Source organism: Rhinopithecus roxellana, chromosome 4, assembly GCF_007565055.1.
Source record: "Rhinopithecus roxellana isolate Shanxi Qingling chromosome 4, ASM756505v1, whole genome shotgun sequence".
Taxonomy (NCBI): domain Eukaryota; kingdom Metazoa; phylum Chordata; class Mammalia; order Primates; family Cercopithecidae; genus Rhinopithecus; species Rhinopithecus roxellana.
Window position 1 is genome coordinate 117,573,343 of NC_044552.1, and position 27,050 is coordinate 117,600,392.

At 35.9% G+C, this 27,050-nt stretch overlaps 1 protein-coding gene across 1 annotated transcript in view; it reads right to left on the minus strand.

Moving 5' to 3' along the window:
* Positions 1 to 27,050, minus strand: part of FUT9 (fucosyltransferase 9) — a 203,168-nt gene that overhangs the window by 90,463 nt on the left and 85,655 nt on the right. Inside the window, exon 2 of the mRNA XM_010359218.1 lies at positions 7,212 to 7,300. The gene's annotated coding sequence lies outside the window, so the exon portion shown is untranslated. The remainder of the gene's footprint in view (positions 1 to 7,211; positions 7,301 to 27,050) is intronic.

A 27,050-nucleotide genomic window follows, 5' to 3' on the forward strand; every position in this document is an offset into this window, starting at 1 on the left:
AGTTCCTAGAAACAAGTAAGGATAAAATACTGTCCAAGCTACACACTGTCCATGGTATGGAAGATATTGGACGGTATGTGTGAGAACAATCCAACTATTTGTCCATCTATTTGTCCTACTCCATCCACCCATGCATCCATCTATACTCCATCTACTTCTCTTTGTGGAGGAGACAGATTTGAGACACCACCAAGACTCATTTTATGTTGCATATAGAATGGTCATCACAAACAGTGGAGCTCTGGAGCATCTCCTATATGTGATTTCTCCCAGGCTACCCCAATTAATCCTAAAATTAACTGAAAAAAAAAATGTGCTTACTGTTATTTTGTTTAGATGTCAATATTGCAAATATTTTAAGTACCTGTTTTTCACCAGGCATAATAGTAGAAAGTCTTAGTACAAAAAAAAAATAGGTGATCTTGGCAGAGTACGGTGGCTCACGCCTGTAATCCCAGCACTTTGGAAGGCCGAGGCAGGCGGATCATGAGGTCAGGAGATCTAGATCAACCTGGCTAACATGGAGAATCCCCATCTCTATTAAAATTAAAAAAAAAAATTAAAAAAGAAAATTAGCCGGGTGTGGTGGCAGGCGCCTGTAGTCCCAGCTACTGGGGAGGCTGAGGCAGGAGAATGGCGTGAACCTGGGAGGCGGAGCTTGCAGTGAGCCTAGATCGCACCACTGCACTCCAGTCTGGGCAACACAGCGAGACTCTGTTCCCCCCACGCCCAAGAAAAAGGTGGTCTCATAAAAAGGAACTCTTCTGAATAGTCTTTTAAACAAAAATAAAACAAGCAAATAAAACAGATAAAATAGAATTTTACTATGGTAGAAGGACTTTAAAACAGAAAAAAATAAAATACTGAGAATTCTGAACATTAAATTTGGTAGAAAATTCAAATAGATTTGATAATATTCTTTTCAAAACATATTTATGCATTGTAACAGATAACAAATGAGGTTTAAATATATAATGGATCACACTGATTTTGCATTTGCCTCCTATACCTACTACACCATTGTTTGAAGGTATAGAAATTGTTTCTCTATTGGGTGTACCTTCTTTTATTGTTAATAATCCCCTCATATTCAAGAAGGTCTTCAAATAGCCTAATAAAGTATGTTCAAATTACCTAATAAAATAAGCTCCCTTAGAAGTCATCATTGTGATTGGAAAGCAATAGAGAGAAAGCTTGATTTATTGATTAGTAAGAGTATGCTATAAATTTTCTCCATATTAAAACTGTGTGGATTATGAGATCACACTTACTTACAGAAATTGCAGCAGATGGGCATAGTGATGAAGATATTAAAGGAAAGGATCACAGGTTAGCTTGTCTTTATAAAATGACTTTATTTCCTCTGAGATACTATGTATAAATCTAACAAAATTGCAGCAGGGAAGATTGTTATCTAAGAAAATACATGATGAATGCTTTTGTGAGACGTAATTATTTTGCAGGAAAAAACACTTTATGTACAGTCATGTGTCACTTAAAAATAGGAATACGTTCTGAGAAATATGATGTTAGGTGATTTCATTTTTGTGCAAACATTAGAGAGTGTACTTACACAAACCTAGATGGTATTGCCTGCTACACACTTAGGCTATTGTTTCTAGGCTACAAACCTACGGCATGTTACTATACTGAATACTGTAGGAAATTTTAACACAATGGTACTCGTATAGCTAAACATAGAAAAGGTACAGTAAAAATACAGTATAAAACAGAAAAATGGCACACCGGTGCAAAGCACTTACCATGAATGGGGCTTGCAGGACTGGAAGTTGCACTGGGTGAGTCAGTGAGTGAGTGGTGAGTGAATATGAAAGCCTAGGACATTATTGTACACTACAGTAGACTTCATAAACACTGTACAAATGCTATATTAAAACTATAAAAAGATTTTTCTGTCTTCAATAATTTAACCTTAGCTTATTGTAATTTTTTTTACTTTATAAACTTTAGAAGTATTTTTAACTCTTCGAGGTTTTTTGTAATAACACAGCTTAAAACACAAACACATTGTATAGCTGTACAAAATAATTTCTTTAATCCTTATTCTATAAGCTTTTTTCTATTTTTAAATATTTTTATTTTTTATTTTACCTTTTAAACTTGTAAAAACTAAGATACAAACCCACACATTAGCCTAGGTCTACACAGAGTGAAGATCGTCAATATCACTGTCTTCTACCTCCATATCTTGTCTCACTGGAAGGTCTTCAGGGACAATAACATGCCTGGAGCTCTCATTTCCTATTATAACAATCCCTTCTTCTGGTATACCTCCTGAAAGACCTGCCTGAGGCTGTTTAATAATTAAGTTTTTTTAATAAGTAGAAGTACACTCTAATGATAAAATACAGTAAATACATAAACCCTAACATAATCATTGATTATCATTGTTATGTACCTTATGGAATTATACAGTATGTACTACACTTTTATACAACTGGAAGTGCAAAAGGTTTGTTTATACCAGCTTCATCAAAAACATGTGAGTTGTGTGAGGCTAAGTTCTGATGGCTACAAAGTTACAGGCAAATAAGAATTTTTCAGCTCTATTGTAATCTTAGGGGACCACTGTTGTATATGTGGTCAATGATTGACTGCAATGTTATGCAGTACATGATTGTATTTTGTAATTTTTTTTTTTTTTGGTTCTTGCATAGGATTTCATTAAAGCGAAAGCATATGTGTGTCAATGACAGAAATAAATTAGCAATAATAATTTCCCAGTCTAGTAGGACTTTCTTTCCTTCTTTTTTTTTTTTTTTTTTTGAAACAGACTTTTATTCTGTTGGCCAGGCTGGACTGCAGTGGCACAATCTAGGCTAAGTGCCAACTCCACCTCCTGTGCTCAAGTGATTCTCCTGCCTCAGCCTCCCCAGTAGCTGGGACTATAGGTGTACACCATCACACCAACAGACTTTTATTCTGTTGGCCAGGCTGGACTGCAGTGGCACAATCTAGGCTAAGTGCCAACTCCACCTCCTGTGCTCAAGTGATTCTCCTGCCTCAGCCTCCCCAGTAGCTGGGACTATAGGTGTACACCATCACACCAGCTGATTTTTGTATTTTTAGTAGAGATGAGTTTTCATTGTGTTGGCCAGGCCAGTCTTGAACTCCTGACCTCAAGTGATCCGCTTGCCTCAGCCTCCCAATGTGATGGGATTGCAGGAGTGAGCCCACTGTGCCTGGCCTCTAGATGGGACTTTGAAACTCAACAGGAAACAGACATATCAGGTACAAATTTTGAATTTAAATGTGAACAATAGTTTTTTAATGATATAAAATTTGCCAGAATTTTATTTAAATTCAGGAAAAGAGCTTGATTATTTCTGGAAATTAAAAACAAATAATTCAATAAATAAGAATATTTCCATATAGTGTAGGCTTCTTGATGTGGTACAAAAGCTAAGATTAAGAATGAGGTAAGATTTGTTCTATGTAGATGCTCCATCCTTTACAAGTTGCTGATTCCAGGCCAGTCACTTAAACCCTCAGAGACTTTTTTTGTGTTTAAATAAAGAATGCTACTTGAATTTCCTACATTCCATGCTCACTCTAAGATTGAAGCTTTATGATGTATACACAGAAACCTCTAAACTCTGAGCATGAAACTCAAATTTAGGCATGAGGTATGCTCATTGCTAATGTGGTATCACTGCTTCTAGAGCTTTTCAGTAGATAGAGCTAATAAATGTTATGTATGTAGACCCATTTCTGTATCTATGTATTTTAAAATAAGAATGGGTTCACAAATTAATATCTACATCTCTAATCTAGCAATACAAGGCTAATTTTAGCCATCTCTCCTTGCTAATTATGACTTCTTTCTCTAGCAATATGAAACCTATCTCCCAATATCTATAATTTATTTACTTATGCATTCCACCCTAATATACATGCAAAGTACTTTCATAATTGCTAACCTGTGCTCCTTTGAAAAAAAAAATCAACTAAAATACAATGTCTATGTATAGTTCTTTTTATAGTTAGCCTCATCCTTTGCAGGTTTTGTCCTTTCAAAATACTGTTTTCCAAAATATAGGCTAGATCCTTTGACTGCCACACCTTCAGTAAGCTTATGCATTACATTTGTAAGATGGTAAGGTTCACTTGTCACTTTTCCACCCCATTTCGGGATATTACATCCTATTCATTTTCTTTCTTTCTTTCTTTCTTTCTTTCTTTCTTTCTTTCTTTCTTTCTTTCTTTCTTTCTTTCTTTCTTTCTTTCTTTCTTTCTTTCTTTCTTTCTTTCTTTCCTTTCTTTCTTTCTTTCTTTCTTTCTTTCTTTCTTTCTTTCTTTCTTTCTTTCTTTCTTTCTTTCTTTCTTTCTTTCTTTCTTTCTTTCTTTCTTTCTTTCTTTCTTTTTTTAATGTGCATGCTGCAGAGATTACTCATTGTGTTGTACAGTTCTATGGGTTTTGACGAGCACAGTAATTTGTCCAGCACCACGAACAGTTCCATTGCCATTAAAATTTCCTCATGTAATCAATGATTTTGTAGTCAACCCTCCTATATCTCTAACTCAATATATCTCTAATTTGGGCAACCATTGATCTATTTCCCATCTTTATGTTTTGGCTTTTCCAGAGTTTAAGATACCATGAATTATATATCTTAAATATGTAGTCATTTGGGCTTTCCTTCTGTCACTTAGCAAGACACACTAAAATGTTCATCCATGATGTGCATACATCAATAATTCTCTTTTTAAAATATTTGAATAGTATTCTCTTTTATAGATTTACCACAGTCTGTTCATTCATTTACCAGCTGAAGATAACATATTAGTTATTTCCACATTTTCGCAATTGAAGTCAAAGTTTCTGTAAATATTCCCGTATTGTTTTTCTGTGTCAAAAATGTTTTTCAATTCACTTGGGTAAATACTTAGGAGTGGGATCACTGAATCATATATTAAGCAAGCATCTGACTTCATAGGAAACTTGCACACACGTTTTTCAAAGTGGCGGTATCATTTTGAATTGTCAACAGTAGTGAAAGTAGTGAATGAGAGTCTCCGTGGCTCTGCATGCTTACGAATATTTGATATTGTTAGACTTTTAATTCATTTATCCATTTTTAACAGGTATGTTCTGGCACCTTATTGTGGTTTTCATTTGTATCTCCCTAGTGAAAATCTCCTCTTATTCTTATTAGTCATCCATACATCTTCTTTGGTAAAGCTCAGATATTTTACCAGGAAAATTGGATTTACTTTCTTATTAAGTTTTAAGAGGTTTTTAAATATATTATGGATATAAATCTTTTATCAGATACGTGATTCACAAGTCTGATGCCCATATTTTCATTCTTTTAAGGAAGTGTTTGATGGAACAATTTTTTTAAATGTTAGATTTTTTTTTTTTCTATTGATTTACTCCTTGTAATGAGGAGGGCTGTGATCAGTAAATTACTTTAGTTACAACAAAGCAAGTACACAGAAGCTAATAAAAAGCCCCCAAATTCCAACATGTATTATAGCTTAGAAGTACACATTTGGTATATTTTCTTCTCTATAATTTCTCAAAAACACGGGATTCTATAAAACTCCATTTTAAGTAATAAGTTTAGGGTTTGACTTTTTTCTTCATTGAAATTTTAAAGTCATGCTCCTTTGATGTGGTCTGAAGTTGGCCTTCAAAATTCCTGTTAGGTAACAGAACCGAAGTATTATATCAGTGATCCTCTGGAGTAGAGTTTCCAGTATGGAAGCTACCAGCCACGAGACAGCTGAGCACTTGAAATACAGCTAGCGTCATTGAGAAGATGACTATCAATTTAAATTTAAAGGTTGACACTTGATTTAGTTATTGGAACATTTTTAAACATTTGTAGGACAATTTGTGTTTGTGAATCTACTTTTTCAAATGTAAATTTTATTAAGTCTAAGTATAGATCAAGTATATTCAAGAAAACTTTAGTATCCGAATTGAGATGTTCTGTAAGTACACACTGGATTGCAAGGACTTAGTGTGAAAAAAGAATGCAAAGTGTCTCGTTCTTTTCTTTACATTAGTCATATGATAAAATAACTATATTTGGAATGTACAGGCTAAATAAATAAAATATATCATTAAGACTCATTTCACCTGCTTCTTTTTACTTTTTAAAAAGTGTGGCCATAAGAAAAATTTAAATAACATATGCAGTTCACGTTACAGTTTTATTAGATAGCACTGCTATAGAATATGATAATATGTATTAAATCATATTTTGTGTTGCAATGCACTCAGAGTTCTGAAACGGGGATGTTAATAACCTATCCACCACCGCCTCCAATTCTCTGACAGCTTTATATCCTCAGATAGGAGCTTAGCAAAACAAGGGCTGAAGAGAATAGAAAGACTTGAGAAAGGATTTTAGGTCTGACGATATTAGGTGTTGTTAAGGAACAGCATCTCCTGATGCCCTAAACATGCCATAAATTGTAGGGACACTACTGATACCTGATGGGCTCCAGTTCATAGCTTGCTTTCACCCAGGGAAAAGGGACTGGGCTGTTTTATTTCTTTCTTATTGACATGAGTAACACTTATTGCTTCGTAGTATCTCTTAACTCAAAAACAAAGCACAGTATCCCAGAATTGTACTTCCTTCCTTATTTTTAATAATGTGAAATGAACAGTAAGAGGTTCACATCTGTGTAAAGACTACTTTTCTTTTTTTCATTTAACTTATTAAATAAGTTACATATATATAAATGTATATACTCAATGTATTCTTATATTCATATATAAGAATTATTTAGTGGTATAGGCATTATCTACCCCCAATTAAAATCCATTTTCAAAAGATAACTAATATAAAAAGAAATTAACCTAAATTTAAAATTAGATTGCAAATTATATTGAGAACATAAAATTTTCCATGTCTAATATTTATTTACAGTTTTCTAGAAAACACAAGAGTATAAAAATTTTAACTGTAAGATTTATTTTAAAATGATTAGACATGATTGATATATTATCTTACCTACCATGACAGAAAATTATTTTAAACTTTTACTTTGATAGAATGTTAAAACTAAGTTTATAGAAGATCTCCTGATAGAAGCTAACCTTCTGAAATTATTCTGTAGCTTGGATGGGTTTTAGTTCATAATTTTCTGAAACAATATAAATCATCTATAAGTTCTAACTGAACAATTTCTCCCACAGTCAAGCTAGATGAAGAAAGTAAATATATACTTACAATATAGAGAACATATCATGGGAAGCACATAGACAGTTGTTATACTACTTCACTGTATTATCAAATCCTTGAGTTATTACATTCTAAACCTGATGAGAAAGAGAAATAAAGAAGTATGTTAGTTAAATGCACTGGATGTACTATATATGTAGCTAGATAACCAAAAAAAAAAAAAAGTCTAAAAGAAATAATGTATGATAAAAACAAAAATCTTTCTGTATTATTGCGTTCTTTGCTGATATCTATTTGTGATTTCTGTTAAATGTTTAAAAAATGTTATTGATGGCCGGGCACAGTGGCTCATGCCTGTAATCCCAGCACTTTGGGAGGCCGAGACAGGTGAATCACTTGAGGTCAGGAGTTCAAGACCAGCCTGGCCAACATGGTGAAACCCTGTCTCTACTAAAAATATAAAAATTATCTGGGCATGGTGGCAGGCACCTGTAATCCCAGCTACTGGGGAGGCTGAGGCAGGAGAATCACTTGAACCTGGGAAATGGAGGTTGCAATGAGTTGAGGTCACACCACTGCACTCCAGCCACAGTGACAGAGCAAGACTCTGTCTCAAAAAAAAAAAAAAAAAAGTTATTGAATACCTTAAATAGTTACAATATATAAGGGAAATATCATTAAAAAGAATGAATGATCTAGGTTATAGTTGAAACTCTAAGAAAGTGAGTATAAGATACCTTCATAATTAAATATATATAAAATTTCTCATTTACAGAATAAATTGTGCCCATGGCACAAAAAACAAACTAACAAAAAACATTGCTAAATCATCTGGATGTATACAACTATCCGAATGCTTATAAAAATAAAGATCAAACAATTCGCTGATTTGCCTAAACAGTTTGTCATTTTAACGGTGATGTGTGTCAGCCAACATACATGATTAGTACAAACAGAGGTAACCTTTCAAATTGTATTGAATTAAGTACTCTATAATGAATAAGGATTAGATTTAATACAAAGTGTGAAACTGACCCACTGGCATTCACTTACCGCAATCAAGAACAAATATTTTTAAACTATGGAATAACTTAAAGTATATAAAGGGCAGATTCAGTTTTCTCTTTAAGATAATGCCCCCGCAAGTATGTTATATAAACTTATCCCCTGTCAAAAAATGCATTTTTGCTATAGAACAGACCCAAGGGAATTTGTACACTTAACACTAACCAAAAATACTTAAGTATCTTGTACTCATTGCATACACCCCTGTGCACACGCTTGCACACACACACAAACACGTTTTGCTCTGATTTTATGTCCCTCAAACACTTGCATTTTTTTCTTTCCTAAAGCAGTCAATTTTAAAACAAAATTCAATCTGATTTCCTTGTGGATTTCCACATAGCCTTGGATTATGCTTGAAAGAAAAATAATTTAATTTTCCACTGAATTTAGTACATTTTCCCTCTTATACTTTGATATTGGATTCAAACACATTTAAAGATAATACAAATATGAAGAAATTGATCTATCTTGTCTTTAAAAAGTCAACTATCACCTAATTGTTCTTTTTTCAAATGTGTAACAGTTTGTAAATGAATAAGTTTGTCTATATTTTGTAACATTTGTTTAGTGTTTTTATGGATGTGTGTGATTGTCATATAATTATCAAAGCATTATTGTAAGGTAAGTTTTAGTTTTCTCATTTTGAAAGGTTCTGATAACTCAGACAACTGGTACATATTAAGAAGCTGGAAGGTATTGTAGCTGTGGGTCAAATCCAAACCTAACTTCAAAATGTCTCCTCTTTCTTACTACAATCTTCACTTGCACATGGCTTCCGGATGTTGTTTGTAGGGCTATTCTGCTTAACTATCCACTTTCAATACTATTAGAGGTCCCAATTAGAAAAAAATAATAAAATGCTTTATAGAGTAAATTAATTTCTTTGTTGAAACTGTGTATAGCTGTCTTAGGACTGTTAAATGAGTAAAACCACAAACACAATTATTGCATATAAAGTGTATTGGTTATAATTCTTCACATAAAAGATCAAAATGCTCAATCACTTAATGAAAACTAGAGAAGAGGCATAAACATCCATACAAATTGGCTCCCAAACATCTGATATATATAAAACTATTTGCTGTCACAACATTTGCTTTCATTGTACCACTGTTTTCTTGTTTGTGTTTTTGTTTTTACCATCCAACATCTGATTCAATGCTTTCAAAAAGACCTTGGCTGAGAAGTCAGAAGAATCAAACATTTAGAATTATTTCTAGAATGAGAGCAAATAATGAGGGCCAGGAAGTGGCCTGAGTTCTTTTATCTATTTGGTAACTCAGATTTGTGTGTGTGTGTGTGTGTATGTGTGTTTCCCAAATCATGGTTATAATTTAAAGGCTCAGCATGCTGAATAAACCACACTTAAGTAATTGAGCTACTCTTTTAATTACTTTTGTTGATAATGTTTTATTTGAACTTAGTTTTTATTATCTCTATCTCCCTTTTTCTATTATGTGTAGGGAGAAAATCATTTTCTCCATTCCCTATATTTGTGTCCAAGCCAGTCAAATAATTATAGTGCATTTTTCTCTTTTGCTTTTCTACATATCTTTCTTCCTACAATGGTAAGGCATCTACCTGCCATGGGGTAGAGGTGGGAAAGAGATACTCAATTTCTGTTTTTTAAGGCATTATTTAATGTAGAGTTTAACATCAGTCTTTAGAAAGCCCTTCAGTTTCTTCCTCCATATCAAGACCAGGCTTGATGGGTTAGTCTATTATTTGGATGTTTTGCCAAGGCCCAGATGCTTAGTAAGTTAAAGATGAAACATTAAGATGATTCACTAAGTGTTTTTACTTTTCATCTTGATGTTTGTCAACAAACATAAATGAGTGGGTTTGCATGGAATTTTATATAAAGGAGTTTCAAGTCATGTAGAAAGAACAGGCCAAGCACAGTTGCTCAGGCCTGTAATCCCAGTACTTTGGGAGGCCCAGGCAAGAGGACCTCGTAAGGGCAGGAGTTTCAGACCAGTTTGGCCAACATAATTAGACCCTGTTTCTACCAAAAAAAAAAAGTTTAAAAACAAAATAGGCAGGCACATTTGTGCACACCTGTAGTCTCAGCTATTCAGGAAGCTGATGTGGGAAGATTGCTTGAGTCCAGGAGTTTGAGGTGATAGACCATCATGCCACTGCACTCCAGCCTTGGTGATAGAATGAGACCCTTAAGAAAGGCACAATAGGAAAAAAGCCCTCAGGCATTCTTTTGAGGAATGCAAGAATAGGTGGAGAGAAAGAGTGCAGTGGTAGAGAAAAGTGGCTGCCACAGCTCTTGTCTGTTCTTCCCAGCTTCTCGAGGTCAATCCTCTAGGGGATGTATCTTTCGAAATTCTTAATTACATTGACGGGATGCTCAGGGTTTTTGCTTTCAAGTTTTGGAGGACATTACTGTGCTGAGTAATCCCAAGTTACCATGCAGATCCCAAGTAGTAGTCAAGGAGGCCCTGTGGCATGACAGACTCACTTTGCAATCCCAAGTTTACTTTGGCTATCATGCAATATGGATAATAAGTTGAGGGGGATAAATGGGCCTTCTGTGAGCAAAATGGCTCAGCCAAGAAGGTTTATGAGGTTCGCAGCTTTAACCAGGTGTCAGAAGAGAAAAGTAGTAGAGACTCTGAGGAATCTGAGCATCAAGATCAAGGGCAGGCTGAATTAGCAAGGCCATTAGAAGAGATAGAGCTCAGAAAGAACTGACTGTGACAGGTGCCAGCAGCTGAGTGGGACTGGAAAGGCCCACTGAAGAGAAGCAGTCAGAAAAGGAAGGTTTCATGAAGGAGGTCATGTTTGTGTTGAAGACAATGACTCACCCTTATATTCAAGATCTAGCATTACAAGGAGAGTAGACACAAAGTGCAGAGGCCCAGGACAGTAACAAGCACTGCATGTTCAAACAAAAAAGAAAAACACCCCAGTATACCTGTAGCTATAGTTACCCAGGACACTATGGGTGGGGTGGGTGTGAGGGGAAGGGTAAGACAGCCAGGCAGCAGCAGGTCTTGATGGGCCTCAAAGGCCATTGTAAAGAGTTTAGACTTTATAGTGCAATGGATACAAGAGGGTTTTGGCTGGGGACTAGCATGATCTGAATACAATTTTAAATGATCACTTCAGCTGTCCTGTTGACAATAGAGGCGCAAGCCTGGAAGCAGTAGCCAGTTCAAAGGCGATTACTGTCCTTGAATTGAGAGACAATGTTGGTTGTTAGGTTTGGTGGAAATAAGTGTTTGGATTTGGAATACATTTGTATATTTGAATCAAGTATTAAATCCAATTCATTCGTATGGTCATTTCACAAACACAAATGCATCGTTGAGTCATCATTTTTGAATCACTGTTGAGTAATTTTTTTTTGTAGAGAAAGGTCAGTTTAAATAATAAAAATTAGATCTTTATTCAAGATACTTTAGTAAATTTGGGGGAAAATTCACCAAAGGTAAAAAATATGGAGACACACTAGTTTTATATAATTGTTTTCAGTTGCTGTTGAATTAAAGATAGTGCAAATGATTAAGAAAAACACTACACAATCTATAAATATAAAAGAACAAGGAAATGGTCAAATGGAGCATTATTTATTTAAAAAGAAGCTTCAGAGAACTCTGAAAGATGTTGTTAGAAATACCTCAGATATATTGAAAACTTAATTCCAATAATAGGAGCAAACTTCTTAATTCAGCTGACCAGATGAGATTAAAGGACATTGAATTTTGAAAAATAATGACAAGTACTATGTGCTGTTTATAATAAGTGAGCGTTGCTGCCAAGAGAGGTCATGAAGCCAAATCCTGTGACTATACTTTAAGTAGAATTTTATGACTTCAAAATTTTATGACTGAGTCTTTAAGCTTTTTTTAATTAAACATACATTTTCTAAATGTCTTCTATGTAACAGAGAGTTGCCAGGTGTTATGGCCATAAGGGTTCCTAAGACACTCTCTCTGCCCTTGAAATCTTCACAGTCTAGAAGCGGAAGGGGAAAAACAGAAATGAACTGTGTGTGTACAAAAGAACTGTATGTGTGTATCTGGCTTCGGTTACACATGTAGTAGCATTCTATCTTACAAGGTGGAAGCTTAATAGAAAATAGGCTATGCAAAGTGAATGCAGAATAATGACAAGACACTGCAGCATGAATAAAGAGAAGCATAGCAAGGATAATATCATTTTGGGACTAAAAAGTAATATGGTCTCTGTGGAACAGAGTGTAATGGTAAAGAGTGTAATGGAAGACATGCACAAAGCAGTAGAGGTGAGTTGGAGAGCCCCTGGGTCATGTTGAGAGCTTGATTCTCATTAACGCTAATAATAACACCTGTTCACTATATACAGGCTCAATTTTAAGAGTCTATACATATATGTTCTCATTCAGTCTTGTCAATGAGTTTATGAAGTAGTACTATTCCAGTTTTAGAGATGAGAAATATGATGCACAGAAAGGTTAAGCAATTTGTCCAAGTTCATTCAACTTGTAAGTGGTACAGCTGGACTGGAACCCAGACAGATTGATTCAGGAGTCCCATTCGTGATGTGATATGTCTGCCTCTTCCATACAGCATGGGATGATTTGGCTCTAAAGAATTCCTTTTTCATAAATGTACATGGAAAAGAAAATTTTCCTGCTCACAGTCCAAAAAATGTTGGTTGGCTGTTTACATTAGGTACAAATATGAATAAGAATCCTAGACTGAAAAAAACAAAGCCAAGTGAGAATGAACGAGAAGAAGAGAAGGAAATAACGAACATTTCTTAAGCATTTTATTGTGGAACAAATTTAGAGCTAGATGATTTAAAGGTCATCTCCCAGGTCCATATCTTTGCAGTATATGACCAAAGAAAAAGAAAAAAGAATGGCCATGAGAGACATGCATGATTTGTACTTGCTTCTACAGCTCCTGTTTATTTTCTTTATCTGAAATCTTTCAAGGGTTGTGCTTTCTTCTTATTCCTTCTCTCTCACTTAGCCAGCTTGAATGATCTGTTTTGACTCTAGAGTTAAAGGTAGTAGGATGTAGATCCTCGTGAGTTGAACAGGGTTGGATGTTCTGTAGAAGGCTAGCCTTGAATGATATAGCCTGTTCTATGTGTGGAGTTGTTGCAGGTGACAGAATTAGTAACACTTAGGACCACTGACAAACATCAATGTCTTAAGAACTTAAAATACACTAATGCTTGGCATACAGATTAGTAATTATCATAACAAATGTTTGAAATAGATTTGTCCAAATTTATACATATATTTTATCAATAGAAATATTTTCAACACATATTTTGAGGAAGGGAAAGCTGCTTTGTTCTTTTGAAACTTGCACACTTCCAGAAAAATTCTTGAGCTTCTTCCCCTGAGCTTTAAGCAGCACTAGAAACCTCATTGTACATTCTTCCTAAAGCATCTATTTTATTCAAAGATTGGAGAAAATGAAATTTATTCTAAAATAGAGAGACAGTATATAATAAATAAAATGCAGAATGTACATATATTTTTAAAGACTTATTTAATCAAAACACTTATGGAATCCCTATTATGATAGGTGCTGCTGTGGTTGTTGGGAATAAGGCTGTTGTTCCTACATATTTATGATTGTCTCATGCTAGGTGGTATGAAAATAAAATATGCAAGTTTTAAGACATGTATGAATAATTTTTTATGGACTACAGTGGATGCATATTTTGCCTTCAGATGCTGGAGAAAATAAATTATGACTGTTTTGATTTAAACTAGAGGTTAGCAAAGCTATGCACTAGAGATCTATATGGTAAACATTTTAGGCATTACAGGCCAGGAGACAAAGTCAAAGATGTCCTCTAGGTACCCGTATATTATACAATTTATGTTTCATCTGCTCCACTCTGCTTTTGTACTATGAAGGCAGACATAAATAATGTACTATAGTTTACAAAATTCTGGTTTGGACCAAAATGAATTTTTTTATTTTTTTAATTTCACTGAGACATATGTCTGAAAAATGGTTTGATACTTTGTGTCTTTCAATCAAATCAATCAAGTTTAAGCATTCCATCTCTTCATTTCTCTAGCTGTAATGGAGTCTTGGAATAATTAAACCAATGAAAGATAAGCCCTGACTTTTCTTGTAACAGGCCTGGGAGAGACAGACCAATCAGTAGCCTGGGAGCTTCTGATGGATAGAATAAGGTTTGGGCTGAGTTCTAGGTGTTGCTCCCAAAGACTGCAATGCACTTCATACTTATTCAGATGGTGTTTTAATTCCTTATCTTACATGTTAAAATCCTCCTAGGAAGAAGGATCTGAAGATAGGAGATAAGAGGTAAACTCAGGCAAAGATTGTATGACACTCATCTATCATCAGTCACATCCACCAAAAAGGACGTCTCTTGGAACCGGGATTGGGAAAGTAGACCAGGGACAGACAGTTGATGACACTTCTTACTTCTTTACTATTTTTTGTGTATGGCAATAATAAGAAAAAATTGAATACTTCCTTTTAAAAGCACATGTTTTTAAGAGTGTTAAAGGAGGCCAAGATAAGATAAAGCAGGGTTTTGATACGCTGTTGCTCTTCTCCCAACAACCCTCCCTCCCCATTCATCTGACAAAAATTGGGGAAGCATTAAGAAGATGGAAGGAAGGAAGGAAGGAAGGAAGGAAGGAAGGAAGGAAGGAAGGAAGGAAGGAAGGAAGGAGGGAAGGAAAGTGATGTTTTGTCTTGGGCTCACTCTCAATGACGTAGCTCCATACATCCTGCCTGCTATCTTCAGTCAGGCTCCCGGAACTCCAGAACTCTAGGGGTAGTAAGAGGCAGTTCAGGCTTTCTCTCTTTCCTGACCCCTGTATGACTTCTACGAAAAGCTGACATTCATTGAACAAGTTATCCCAGTGTACTACAAAGCCTAGAGATAACTAGTTTTGGAAAGGTTAGGATCCACTGGTTTGTTCTCTTTAACATTGGGTTCTTAAAATTTAACAGGCATAAGAGTCATCTAATGACTTATTAGAAACACATATTTATGAAGTATATTTCCAGAGATGCTGATAATAGGTATGGGTAAGATCCTGGATTTCCATATCTAACAATTTCCCTAGTTTTTAGAAGAATTTGTTGCAGATGTTTGGGGATCATGCTGTGAAAAATAACAGATCAGCTCCAGAGTGTTCAAAACAACTGAATAAAAAAAGACTAGAGAAACTTATCATTATTTAAATAACTATTAAAACTTTTCTTGAGTATAAATTAACTGCATGAAAAATAATTCTATCACTATAAATTTTAATTAGAAAACTTAAGACACAGCTTTTCACCTAGACCAAAGACTCTTGGGAAATCAATAATCAAATGATAAAATTTAGCATAGTATGTTTTTTGTAATCAACAAAGAAGACATACTATTCCTAGCAAAAATATTAAATGGATATTTTACACAATGGCTATTTAATTTAGAATAATATGATTTTTATTTGTAAAGGAGTGCTTACACTGATGAGGGATTTTTATAATCAGAATTGCTTGTTAAATTCTCCTCAAACAATGAATGTTTTGGGAAAGGAAAAGAGTCCACTCCAATTTTAACTGTAATTTTTATATTAAATACAATAGTTTGAGATAAGTGTTAATAGTACATGGTTTACAAACAAACTGAGTTATTAAAAAATGAAATACGTTATATTGTTCAGAACATAGGGCAATTTACCACAAAGCAGTACTCTGACTCACGGCATACAAAGAAATGTATTTTGTTTTAAAACAGATTTATCTCCTTTTGAATCATTTTAAAACTTGAATTTCAGGATTTTAATAGCCTAAATAAAAGAACCACATTCTTCTGAACTTATTCCTTCCAGCCGTGAGCATTCCACCACTATGAATAAATTTGACTCTAAGTAAGCACGGAAGAACCCAGATTGCCTGATATGAAGCCCCGAGATGACTCTTTATCTTTGTTCTTATTTGTTCTTCTAATACACCCTTACAATGTATTTTGGAAAAAAATAAAATCTGTACCTGCCAAAAAATCTGTGCCCACTCTAGTTTTGCATAGAAAATTATACAAAATAATTTACTCTTGCGTGGCCAGGCACGGTGGCTTCTGCCTGTAATACTAGCACTGTGGGAGGCCAAGGCAGGTGGATCACGAGGTCAGGAATTCAAGATCATCCTGGGCAAGATGGTGAAACCCCCATCTCTAAGAAAAATACAAAAAATGTGCCAGAAGTGGTGGCGGGCGCCTGTAGTCCCAGCTACTCGGGAGGCTGAGGCAGGAGAATGGCGTGAACCCTGGAGATGGAGCTTGCAGTGAGCCAAGATTGCGCCACTGTACTCCAGCCTGGGCGACAGAGCAAAACTCCATCTCAAACAAACAAACAAAAACAAAACAAACAAAAAATAATGTACACGAGTAGTTTTCCACTGTCAACATTTTTCATCCATGTCCTTAATATATTTTATATCTGTCCTTCATATATGGACCATGCATGGCAAATATGCAGATCTAAATTCATCTTAACATGGGAAAATTAAAATAAAGTATGAAGCCATTTTTCATACAGTTTGGTCAAATAATATTAAAATATTTACTATAAAAGTGAAAACATTACTAAAGGAAAAGGAAATAAAATATAGAACCTAAATTTTCTGCTTAAGTATCCTTTTCATTTCAGAGCTAATCTACTCTGGCAAATGGGTAGAGAAATATAACCTTGGCGTTGAGTTTACTGAAGGTGGAGGGTTGAAAGCTCTGGATAGAAAGCAGGTACTAGGAATGCTCTTACCCTTAACAGTGTGTACATTATTCAATACATTTGTGTTATAACATTCTTCTTTAGAAAGGCAGTGTTATTCTGACTTTTATGTAAATTGATTTAATCAGATGATGTGGTTGTCCTTCTAAACACCTAGCTGAGATTAGCCCCCCGTTGTGCATTGAATTATGGCACCCCTAAAAGACATATTGAAGTCTTAACCCCTGGTACCTGTGAATGGGACCTTATTTGGAAATACATCATTTGCAGATGCAATCAAGTTAAGATGGATCCCCCAATTAACTTTATTACAGCAGTTATTTTACAAAATATATGTATATCAAAACCATGCTGTATATCTTAAATATACACAATTTTCATCCATCAAATATACTTCAATAAAGAAAAGATGGAAAAAAAAAAAAAGATGAAAATCACACTGGAGAGAGTTAGGCCCTAAATCCAATTACTGGTGATATGAGTGAGCTTGGGAGATACAGAGACTCACAGAAAGAAGTCTATTGAAGAAGAAGCAGATATTGAAGTTATGCTGCCACAAACCAAGAAACTTGCTAGCAACCACCAGAAGATAGAGGGAACAAGAAAGGATTCTTTATGGAGCCATTGGAGAGAGGCTGGCACTATTGACACCTTCAGTTTGGACTTCTAGCCTCCAGAATTGTGAAAGAATAAATGTCTGTTCTTTGAAGCCACCTAGTTTGTGGTTATTTATTATGGCAGCCCTAGGAAACTAATATACTCCTCACAGATTTAATTTTAATTTAGGTAAGGAGAGTAGTTGAGGTAATGGTGGGATGCTGTAGTGTTGAGTTCTTGAATATAAAGAAGGCAGAATAAGAATTCTATTCACCTGAGAGATGGAAATTGAGGGCAAAGAAGAAGAAGGAAAGTGTCTAGAAAATACATATGCATACACACACACATGTGTATGTGTTTGTGTGTGTGTGTATTTGCCCTGACTGAACTTAAAATAATCTTAAATAATGCTGTTGCATGATAATGTTGTTGAAATATTCACTGGTCTCCTCCCCTACTCCCTATTCAAGCATTTGGCCATTCCTTATTTGTGGGGAAAAGAAAGAGAGATCAGCCTGTTACTGTGTCTATATAGAAAGAAGTAGACATAAGAGACTCCATTTGGTTCTGTATTTGAGATGCTGTTAATCTGTGACCCTACCCCCAACCTTGTCCTTGCAAGAGACATCTGCTGTGGTGACTCAAGGCTTAAGGATATTGGGCTGTGCAGGATGTGTCTTTGTTAAACAAGTACCTGAAGGCAGCTTGCTGGTTAAAAATCCTGCCCGTCCCTGGGCAATGGAACATCTGGGTGTAAAACCCATTGTGTGCTTTGTTTACTGAGCAAGGAGAAAACCGCCTTTAGGAATAAGGTGGGACTTGCTGGAGTAATGCTGCTAAAAGGTTTAAGGAGAGTTTGCATATGCATCTCAAGGCACAGCATTTTCCTTTAAACTTATTCATGTCACAGGGATTTTTGTTCATATGTCTTACTGCTGATTTCCTCTCTACAATGATCCTATTGTCCAGCCACTCCCTTATGTTTAAGATGGTAAAGATAATTATCAATAAATACTAAGGGAACTCAGAGACGGGTGCTAGCGTGGGTCCTCTATATGCTGAGCACCGGTCCCCTGGGCCCCGCTTTTCTTTCTCTATACTTTGTCTCTGTGTCTTATTTCTTTTCTCAAGTCTCTCGTTCCACCTAATGAGAAACACCCACAGGTGTGGAGGGGCAGGCCACCCCTTCATTTATTCACTTAGCTGATGTTGAAGGCCTGAAAGTCTATTTCTGACTGTTATTTTCCAATAGCCCAAGGCCAAGGAAGTCTGGACCTGCCTCCTCCTCTCTTGGTTTTGTACAATCTGTTTTAGTCACTCTAGCCTTCTGTCAGCTCTTCAAAGTGCTCTCCTGTTTCCATATGTAATGTCTATTAGCATAGCATGTCATACATTCCAGTGTAGCATGATGCATGAGAGAAACTAAGTTTAAACTATTCTGTCTGGTATAATGGGAAGATGTTTTCTTTTCAAATTTGGTATACAGGGGGAAAACACACTTTCTACATGATATTTGATGTGGGTATCAAACTCAACTACATCTAGAGCTTAAGATTTTTCAACCTGAAAAAGCTGATTAAAAAAAGAAAATTAAGGGGCTTGAACTTCAAATCCAATGAATCATATGTGATTATAAGTAAAGTTACAGGCTTAAGGCTGTTTACATGTGGGGAAAAGAAAGAGAGAGCAGACTACTGTTACTGTGTCTATATAGAAAGAAGTAGACGTAAGAGGCTCCATTTTGTTGTGTATTTGAGATGCTGTTAATCTGTGACCCTACCCCCAACCTTGTCCTTGCAAGAGACATGTGCTGTGGTGACTCAAGGTTTAAAGGATTTTGGGCTGTGCAGGGTGTGGTTTGTTAAACAAGTGCCTGAAGGCAGTATGCTTGTGAAAAGTCATCACCATTCTCTTAATCTCAAGTATCCAGGGACACATACACTGCCAAAGGTCGCAGGGACCTCTGCCTAGGAAAGCTAGGTATTGTCCAAGGTTTCTCCCCATGTGATAGTCTGAAATATGGCCTCATGGGAAGGGAAAGACCTGATCATCTCCCAGCCTGACACCTGTGAAGGGTCTGTGCTGAGAAGGACTAGCATAAGAGGAAAGAAGGCCTCTTGGCATTTGAAATAGAGAAAAGCATCTGTCTCCTGCCTGTCCCTGGGCAATGGAACATCTTGGTGTAAAACCCAATCGTATGTTCTATTTACTGAGAAAGGAGAAAACCGCCTTAGGGCTAAAGGTGGGACAAGCTAGCGGCAATGCTGCTCTTTATGCACTAAAAAGGTTTATGGAGATATTTGCATATGCATATCAAGGCACAGCACTTTTCCTTAAATTTATTCATGTCACAGAGATCTTTATTCATATGTCTTACTGCTGACCTTCTCCCTACGATGATCCTATTATCCTACCACTTCCTTTTTCTAAGATTGTAAAGATAATGATCAATATATACTGAGGGAACTCAGAGATCGGTGCCGGCATGGGTCCTCTGTATGCTGAGCGCCAGTCCCCTGGACCCACTTTTTCATTCTCTATACTTTGTCTCTTTGTCTCATTTCTTTTCTCAAGTCTTTCGTTCCACCTAACAAGAAATGCCCACAGGTGTGGAGGGGCAGGCCACCCTTTCATTTACACATATAACTCTAAGATAAGATGACTGTATTGTAGCAAAATATGTCTCAAAAGTGAACTCATAGCCCATTTGGGTCAGCTTTCAGAGAAAAAATTTATAACACCTCTTAGAGAAGGACCTGACATGAAAATTTATTGACCAAAAAAATTCAAGGCAATTACAGATCCAGGGATTCAAATAAAGGAAAGGGAAGTAAGAATTAGAAAATTATCTCAGTTTAAAAAAAAAACATTATTATTATTTTTAATTAATGGCAATGACCTAATAATCTTTTTTTAAAACTCAGGTAAATTTAGTGCTGTATTTATATGTAAAATTTCTGATATATTGTTCTTACTTGTCATTGTAATAAATATGTTTATAATATATGCCATCTTTTGAATGCCTACATTTACATATGAACATTTACATTGAAAGACATCAAATGAAAAAAACTAAAAGGCAGAAATGAAGTCCACAGGCAAGCAGCCCGGGCGGCGCCCTGACAGCCTGGGCGGCGCCCTCAGCCTAGTTAAAGATCGACCCCGGACCTAACCGATTAGGTTAATTGGGTTATCTATAGACTCCGGACATTGTAAGGACAAACGTTGTGAAAGTCTCTGTCCTGCTCTAATTACCGGTGTCTGCCACATATCTTAGTCCTGGACCCAGTACAAACACAATCCCCTATTTTGTCCCAACTTCCTGAGCCCAACACAAACACATCCCCCCACACATCTCAGAAACACCACCTAGAGAGCCCCTGATAAGATCACAACCGTTTGTAGTTTTACTAAATGCGCAGGAACAAATGGAAAACTGTTAATTGTATTAACCAATTACCAGTTGTAATGCTGCAACCAAAAGAATTCCTTTGTACCTCTGTAACCTTACATATCCTGTATGCATCGGGCTATAAAAAGCGGCCACATGCATCATTCAGGGCCCTCTTGTATGTTGTAAAACAGAGGGACCAAGTTCGAACTTGCATTAAAGATCCTTGCCGCTTGGCTTTGACTCTGGATTCTGGTGGACTTCTTCGGGGAATAAAGGGTCTGGGCATAACAACATCAGCAAACATAATTTTTAAGAAATAAACAACGATCTCTGTAAGAACATTGTTACCTATTTCTATATAAAGATGTGATATTAGAAAGCTTTTATCTGCATACAATTATCATGACAAATCTGGAAAGTTTAACTGTTTTATTGAAATACCCACTGATTATTTTATGAGACTTTATACACATATTTTTACACACACGGACACACACATGCATACATATCCGCACATGATATCAAATGAACTAAAGTAACTATTAAATATATCTTCATATATAAACATTTTCTAATCATCATAGGATAAAATGTTATAAATTCCTGGTGACACTGACCAGGTAGAAAAGGAGAATGTGAGCCTGTGCAACATAGCAAGACCTTGTCTCTAGTAAAAAAAAAAAAAAAAAAAAATAGCTGGGCGTGATGGTGCATGTGGTGCATGCCTATCATTCCAGCTGGTCAGGAGGCTGAAGTAGGAGGATAGCTGGAGCCCAGGAGGTCAAGGTTGCAGTGAGCCGTGATTGCGCCACTGCACTCCAGCCTGGGCAACAGAATGAAATCTTGTCTCCAGAATTAGAGTATGTAAAAGAGTGAAGATTTCCCCGTCTCCTCAAGGAGGAAACTTGTGGTCTCCTTAATGAAATAATTGAACATGTAATAAAATGTACATTTTTATGTTCTTTTTTTTTTTCCCCACAAAGTTTCACTCTTGTTGCCCAGGCTGGAGTGCAGTAGTGCCATCTCGGCTCACTGCAACCTTCACCTCCTGGGTTCAAGTGATTCTCCTGCCTCAGCCTCCCGAGTAGCTGGGATTACAGGCACCTCCCCAACACACCCAGTTAATTTTTTGTATTTTCAGTAGAGATGGGGTTTCATCATGTTGGCCAGGCTGGTCTTGAACTCCTGGCCTCAGGAGGTCCACCCGCCCTGGCGTCCCAAAGTACTGGGATTATGGGCGTGAGCCACTGCGCCTGGCCTATTTTTATGTTCTTAATATTTTTTTCCCTAAAACATTATTCTTGAAGATATTTTAGTAAAACAAGACACCCACACAAACAAGCCCACACATATATATTTGCATGAACTGAAAAAGATTACTTAGGCATTTTAAATTTAGAATTCTTTGTAGAATTAAGAACACTTAGGTTAAAAATATTAAGTAGTAATTACATAATCAGATATGAAGTATTTAGTTTTGTTTAATAATTCACACTTGATTACACATGTATGCAATAGTACTAAGCAGAAATCCCGATTCCATCTTTAATCCTGATGCCTCCTAAACTTCCATTTTCATTCAAACACTAAGTCCTAATTCTAACTTTTAATGTGTCTTTCCCCTCCTTTTAATCCATTGTCACAGCCAAGAGTATCTGCACATATATTAGGGAAATTACAGATTTTACACCTGGTGTGTTGTCACAAATGATAACTGTCTTTTTTTTTTTTTTTTTTTTTTGAGACGGAGTCTCGCTCTGTCACCCAGGCTGAAGTGCAGTGGCCAGATCTCAGCTCACTGCAAGCTCTGCCTCCTGGGTTTACGCCATTTTCCTGCCTCAGCCTCCCGAGTAGCTGGGACTATAGGCACCCGCCACCTCGCCCGGCTAGTTTTTTGTATATTTTAGTAGAGACGGGGTTTCACTGCGTTAGCCAAGATGGTCTCGATCTCCTGACCTCATGATCTGCCCGTCTCGGCCTCCCAAAGTGCTGGGATTACAGGCTTGAGCCACCGCGCCCAGCCTGATAACTTTCTAAAACATATCTAAACTCAGGTTTAACTCAACCCATTCCAGAGGTCAAACTGTTCAGTAGTAGGTCACTACCTGACAACCTCACATGGAAAAGAAAGGCGTTTCTTCAAATTCTAACCTGCGTCTTTACTTCTTGGCTAATCGATCATCACTCCTCACCATACCTCAGTCATACAGCTCTGTTCTCCATTTCCCATAATTGTAAATTTCTTTAGCTATTTCCAGGACTCTTGCCCATATTTTGGCTTTTGTTTAGTATCTCCATTAAAACTTGTGAAATTCTGCTAATCATCTAAGATATAAGTGAAATCTTTCTCACTTTATAAAGTTTCATCTTTAAATCCTCTGTACTCCCACAGATAATTTCATACTGATATGAAAGTATTTCCTTTACTTAACCTTGTACTATAATGAATGAATTCTCAAGTTTGTTTTCTCATTAGATTATGAGTTTTTTGAGGACATTGACTATTTTATTTACGTTGTACCCTTGGAGCCTAGAACAGCATTTTAAACATTATATATCTGTGTGTGTGTGTGTGTGTGTGTGTGTGTGTGTGTGCCCGTGTTAAATTCAAAGTAATAATTCATTTGAAGACACTTTTTGATAATTTTAAGAAATGGTGTGAAATGAGAATCACGGTCAACCTCTAGTGTGACCATTGCTATTACAAATGTTCCTTCTGATTTCCCTTGGGAATGTTATTTTCCATGTAAATCTAAATGAATAAGATGAGTAAGAAGAGCATTACTTTTTCTCCTTTGGTATTGGATCACAAATAAATCGAATCAATTCTCACCCAACGTTAGCATTTGCAAAATGAACTAATAAATACAAGAAGATTCAATGCCATTCCATTGACCTTTTTGTTGCAGATTGCATAAAAATCTCAAGGGCTAGCCTAAAGTTCAATTAATAAAGATTACGCATAATGTACAAGGCTATTTTGTTCTCCACACATTGAGGTTTTCAGTCTGTGGTAGAAACTAATTACTCAACCTCTGTACAGGAACACTGGGTATTTTATCAATGAATATCTCCTTATAGAAATTTGGCTTTGGAAAAAAATTGATGAGTGTCTGGCCGTCAAAGGGCAGGCATAAAATGATGACATTTTATATTCTAATACACTAATAAATGTATTACTACCAGGCAAGCAGCAGAAAGTCTGAAGTGAATCTTATATACAAGAGTGCATAAATATTCAGGAACACTGTGATTTTGTGGCACTTTATCATTTTCATATAATGTTAAAGGAGACACTCCAAGTATGAGGTCTATGAATGGAAACATTGGCAACTATTTTTTCTGAAGTGTTAATGAGATACTGTTTCTGACCTTTTAAAAAGAAATATAAAAGGTGACATATAAAGGAGGAAAACAGAAATAATTATAATAGCATGCACAGTTTTAGCTTAAGAAGGATAAAATTATCTTTCCGTTATAAAACCAAGTCACACTTTCCATATGTGCATAAAGCTAAAATAGTAAGAGTGTTGTAAGTGAGGCCCAGAGAAATGAACTGGCTCCTCTATTCTCCCAAATTGTTGTGAGTCATCTTTAGTGATTTGCTTCCTAGAATAAGTCCAGAGAAAATTGTGAACTTTATACAGATTTTCACATCCTAAGGTAAAATATGAGACTCCTATTATTTACTCAACTGTTTGACAAATATTTATTAAGTACTACACATAAGGTTCTGATAATAGAGAGATAATAGCCTCTCTCCCATTATCAGGAGGCATAGATTAATTCTCCAAGCTCTTCACAGTACTTGAGAAGACAGATGCAAAAGAAAATTAGGGTACCTTGTGGTAAAGACTATGACAGAGACATGCACAAAATTTTATGAGAGCACAGAAGAGGTGTATACAACAGTATCTCAGGGAAAAGTTACAATAACAGACTGTACCATACCTCATCTAAATCCCCTGGATTTCAACAGCACATTTGAAATTTCCTAAGATTTCCTGGTGGATAGGATGAGTAAATGTGGGTTGAACAGTTAAGTAGCTTATTGAATCTGTAGTTGATAGATCTTTCCTACCAAACATTAATCTGGCTCACTGTAAAACTGCAGGAGGTCTCTGGCATCTCTTATTCTTAAAGTAATTTTTAATGAACTGTTTGATGACACATAAGACATATTGTATACATTTGGGAATGACTCTAACTGGGAGTTCTGACTGCTGTGCTATGTAATTTCCAAAGAGCTTCACAGGCTAGAACAGTGGTTGAAACTGACAGTGGAATTTAATGGTAAAAACATAGAGTTAAATTTAAAAGTCCACTACAGCAATAGAATTATAAAAGGAGCTAGCTATAGTCTTTTGAGTGAAAAGAATCTAGAGTTTTAGCTAAATGAAAGATCACTGTGGATCGTGAGTGATTAAAGAAATGTTGCCTGGAACATTAGTTGAATCTTAAACTATAACAATAACTCTATATTTGAGTTTGGGGGAATGAAGCAATAGTTTGACTTTTTCCAAAATCAAGAACGTTGAGTATCATAGGAGGGAGATCCAGAAGTTATATGTTTTGAAAATCATGCTTTATAAAAAGTAGTTGATGCAACTGGAGGTGTTTAGGAAAAGAGAAGATCTAAGAAGCAACTAAGATAACCATTCATTCCATCCATTTATTCAATCTGCAATTCTTATTTTTTCTTTGTTTTCTTTTTTTAAGTGTCAGTATGTTAGACACATGCTGGGAATAGGCAATAACTTAGACAAATAGCCTGCCCCTAGGATCCTCTACTTCAAGTGCAGAGTTATTAACCTGGGGCCTATTGGTTCGGGCAGGAGCAGGGGTGGCATGGTATTTTGAAGATCTGTGCTCCTCTGGAAATTGTATGCATAATTTTTTGTAGCTTTGTCTTTTTATATGAAGGTGACTTTCTTAAAATAAATGGTGATTTAAAAATATTTAAGAAGGACTTATCTAGTAGAAAAATTATGTATATTCACAGACACATAATGATAAAATACAAAATGAATATACATTATGTGGAATACTATACTTGGGAGGAAATATGAGCCTTATTTTTTTATTTTCCCATCGGGAAAACAGAGAGCTCTAGCTAAATAGAGCTCATGGAGTAAGAAATTGAACTATATCCTATATCAAAGATTTTATTTGTTATTGTTTGTTTTTGTAATGTTCATTGAAAGTTATCAATCAACAGCTTTCACCTTTTCACCTTCTCTACAGCACCAGTATGCTAAAAGATGCCTCAGACTATAATATCCCCCTTGTACATTTTACTCATGAATTCATTCACTCATACAGCAATATATATATATTTAACTATCTTCTTTGCAGTGCTTTTCAGGTAAATATTTAATAAGCCCTGACTTGTTTGCTAATTTCCATGGTGTAAATATTCTCAGTAAGGCCAATTCCAAGCTACCAACATATGTCACAAAAAGCAGGATTGGAAGAGAGCACACAACCCACTCTTCTGAGCCTGGGGAGCTGGCTCCAGCACACCGCTGTTTCTATGATTCCCACACTATATTAGGTGCCAGGGTTATAAAGATGACTAAAACTGCTCCTTTTCTAAGGGAAATCCCTTCTAGTGAGAAGAGGAGTATGCATTTGTCTATTCTATTATTATCTTCTATGAATTACATATTCCTTCAGTATGTGTAGCCTAGATGCTGACCTGTGTCTTCTAAATCTGTGCTTTGACTTTGGATTACTTGGGCAAACTTTGGGTGGTCTTGGAAAATGATTTGTCTCTATGAGCCTCACTATCTTTATCCCTTGTGGGAAGGAAGTAATTTATTCTATGACTATTGCTTAAGTGCCTACTATGTGCTGGATGGTCTAACACCACAGATATGCAGTGAACCGATTAAATAAAAATTTCTCCCCTCATTGAGCTTATGTTCTGGAAGGAAGATTTGAAAAAACAAGAAACGAATACAAACCATATTGTGCTAGATCATTTTGAGCTCCAGAGAAAAAAAGATAAAAGAGAAAAAGGGGCTGCGGGTAGAGTGGAGTCACAATTTTCAATAGAGTAGGCAAAGGCCTTGGGAAGGTGAATCTTAAGTAAAGATCTGAAAGA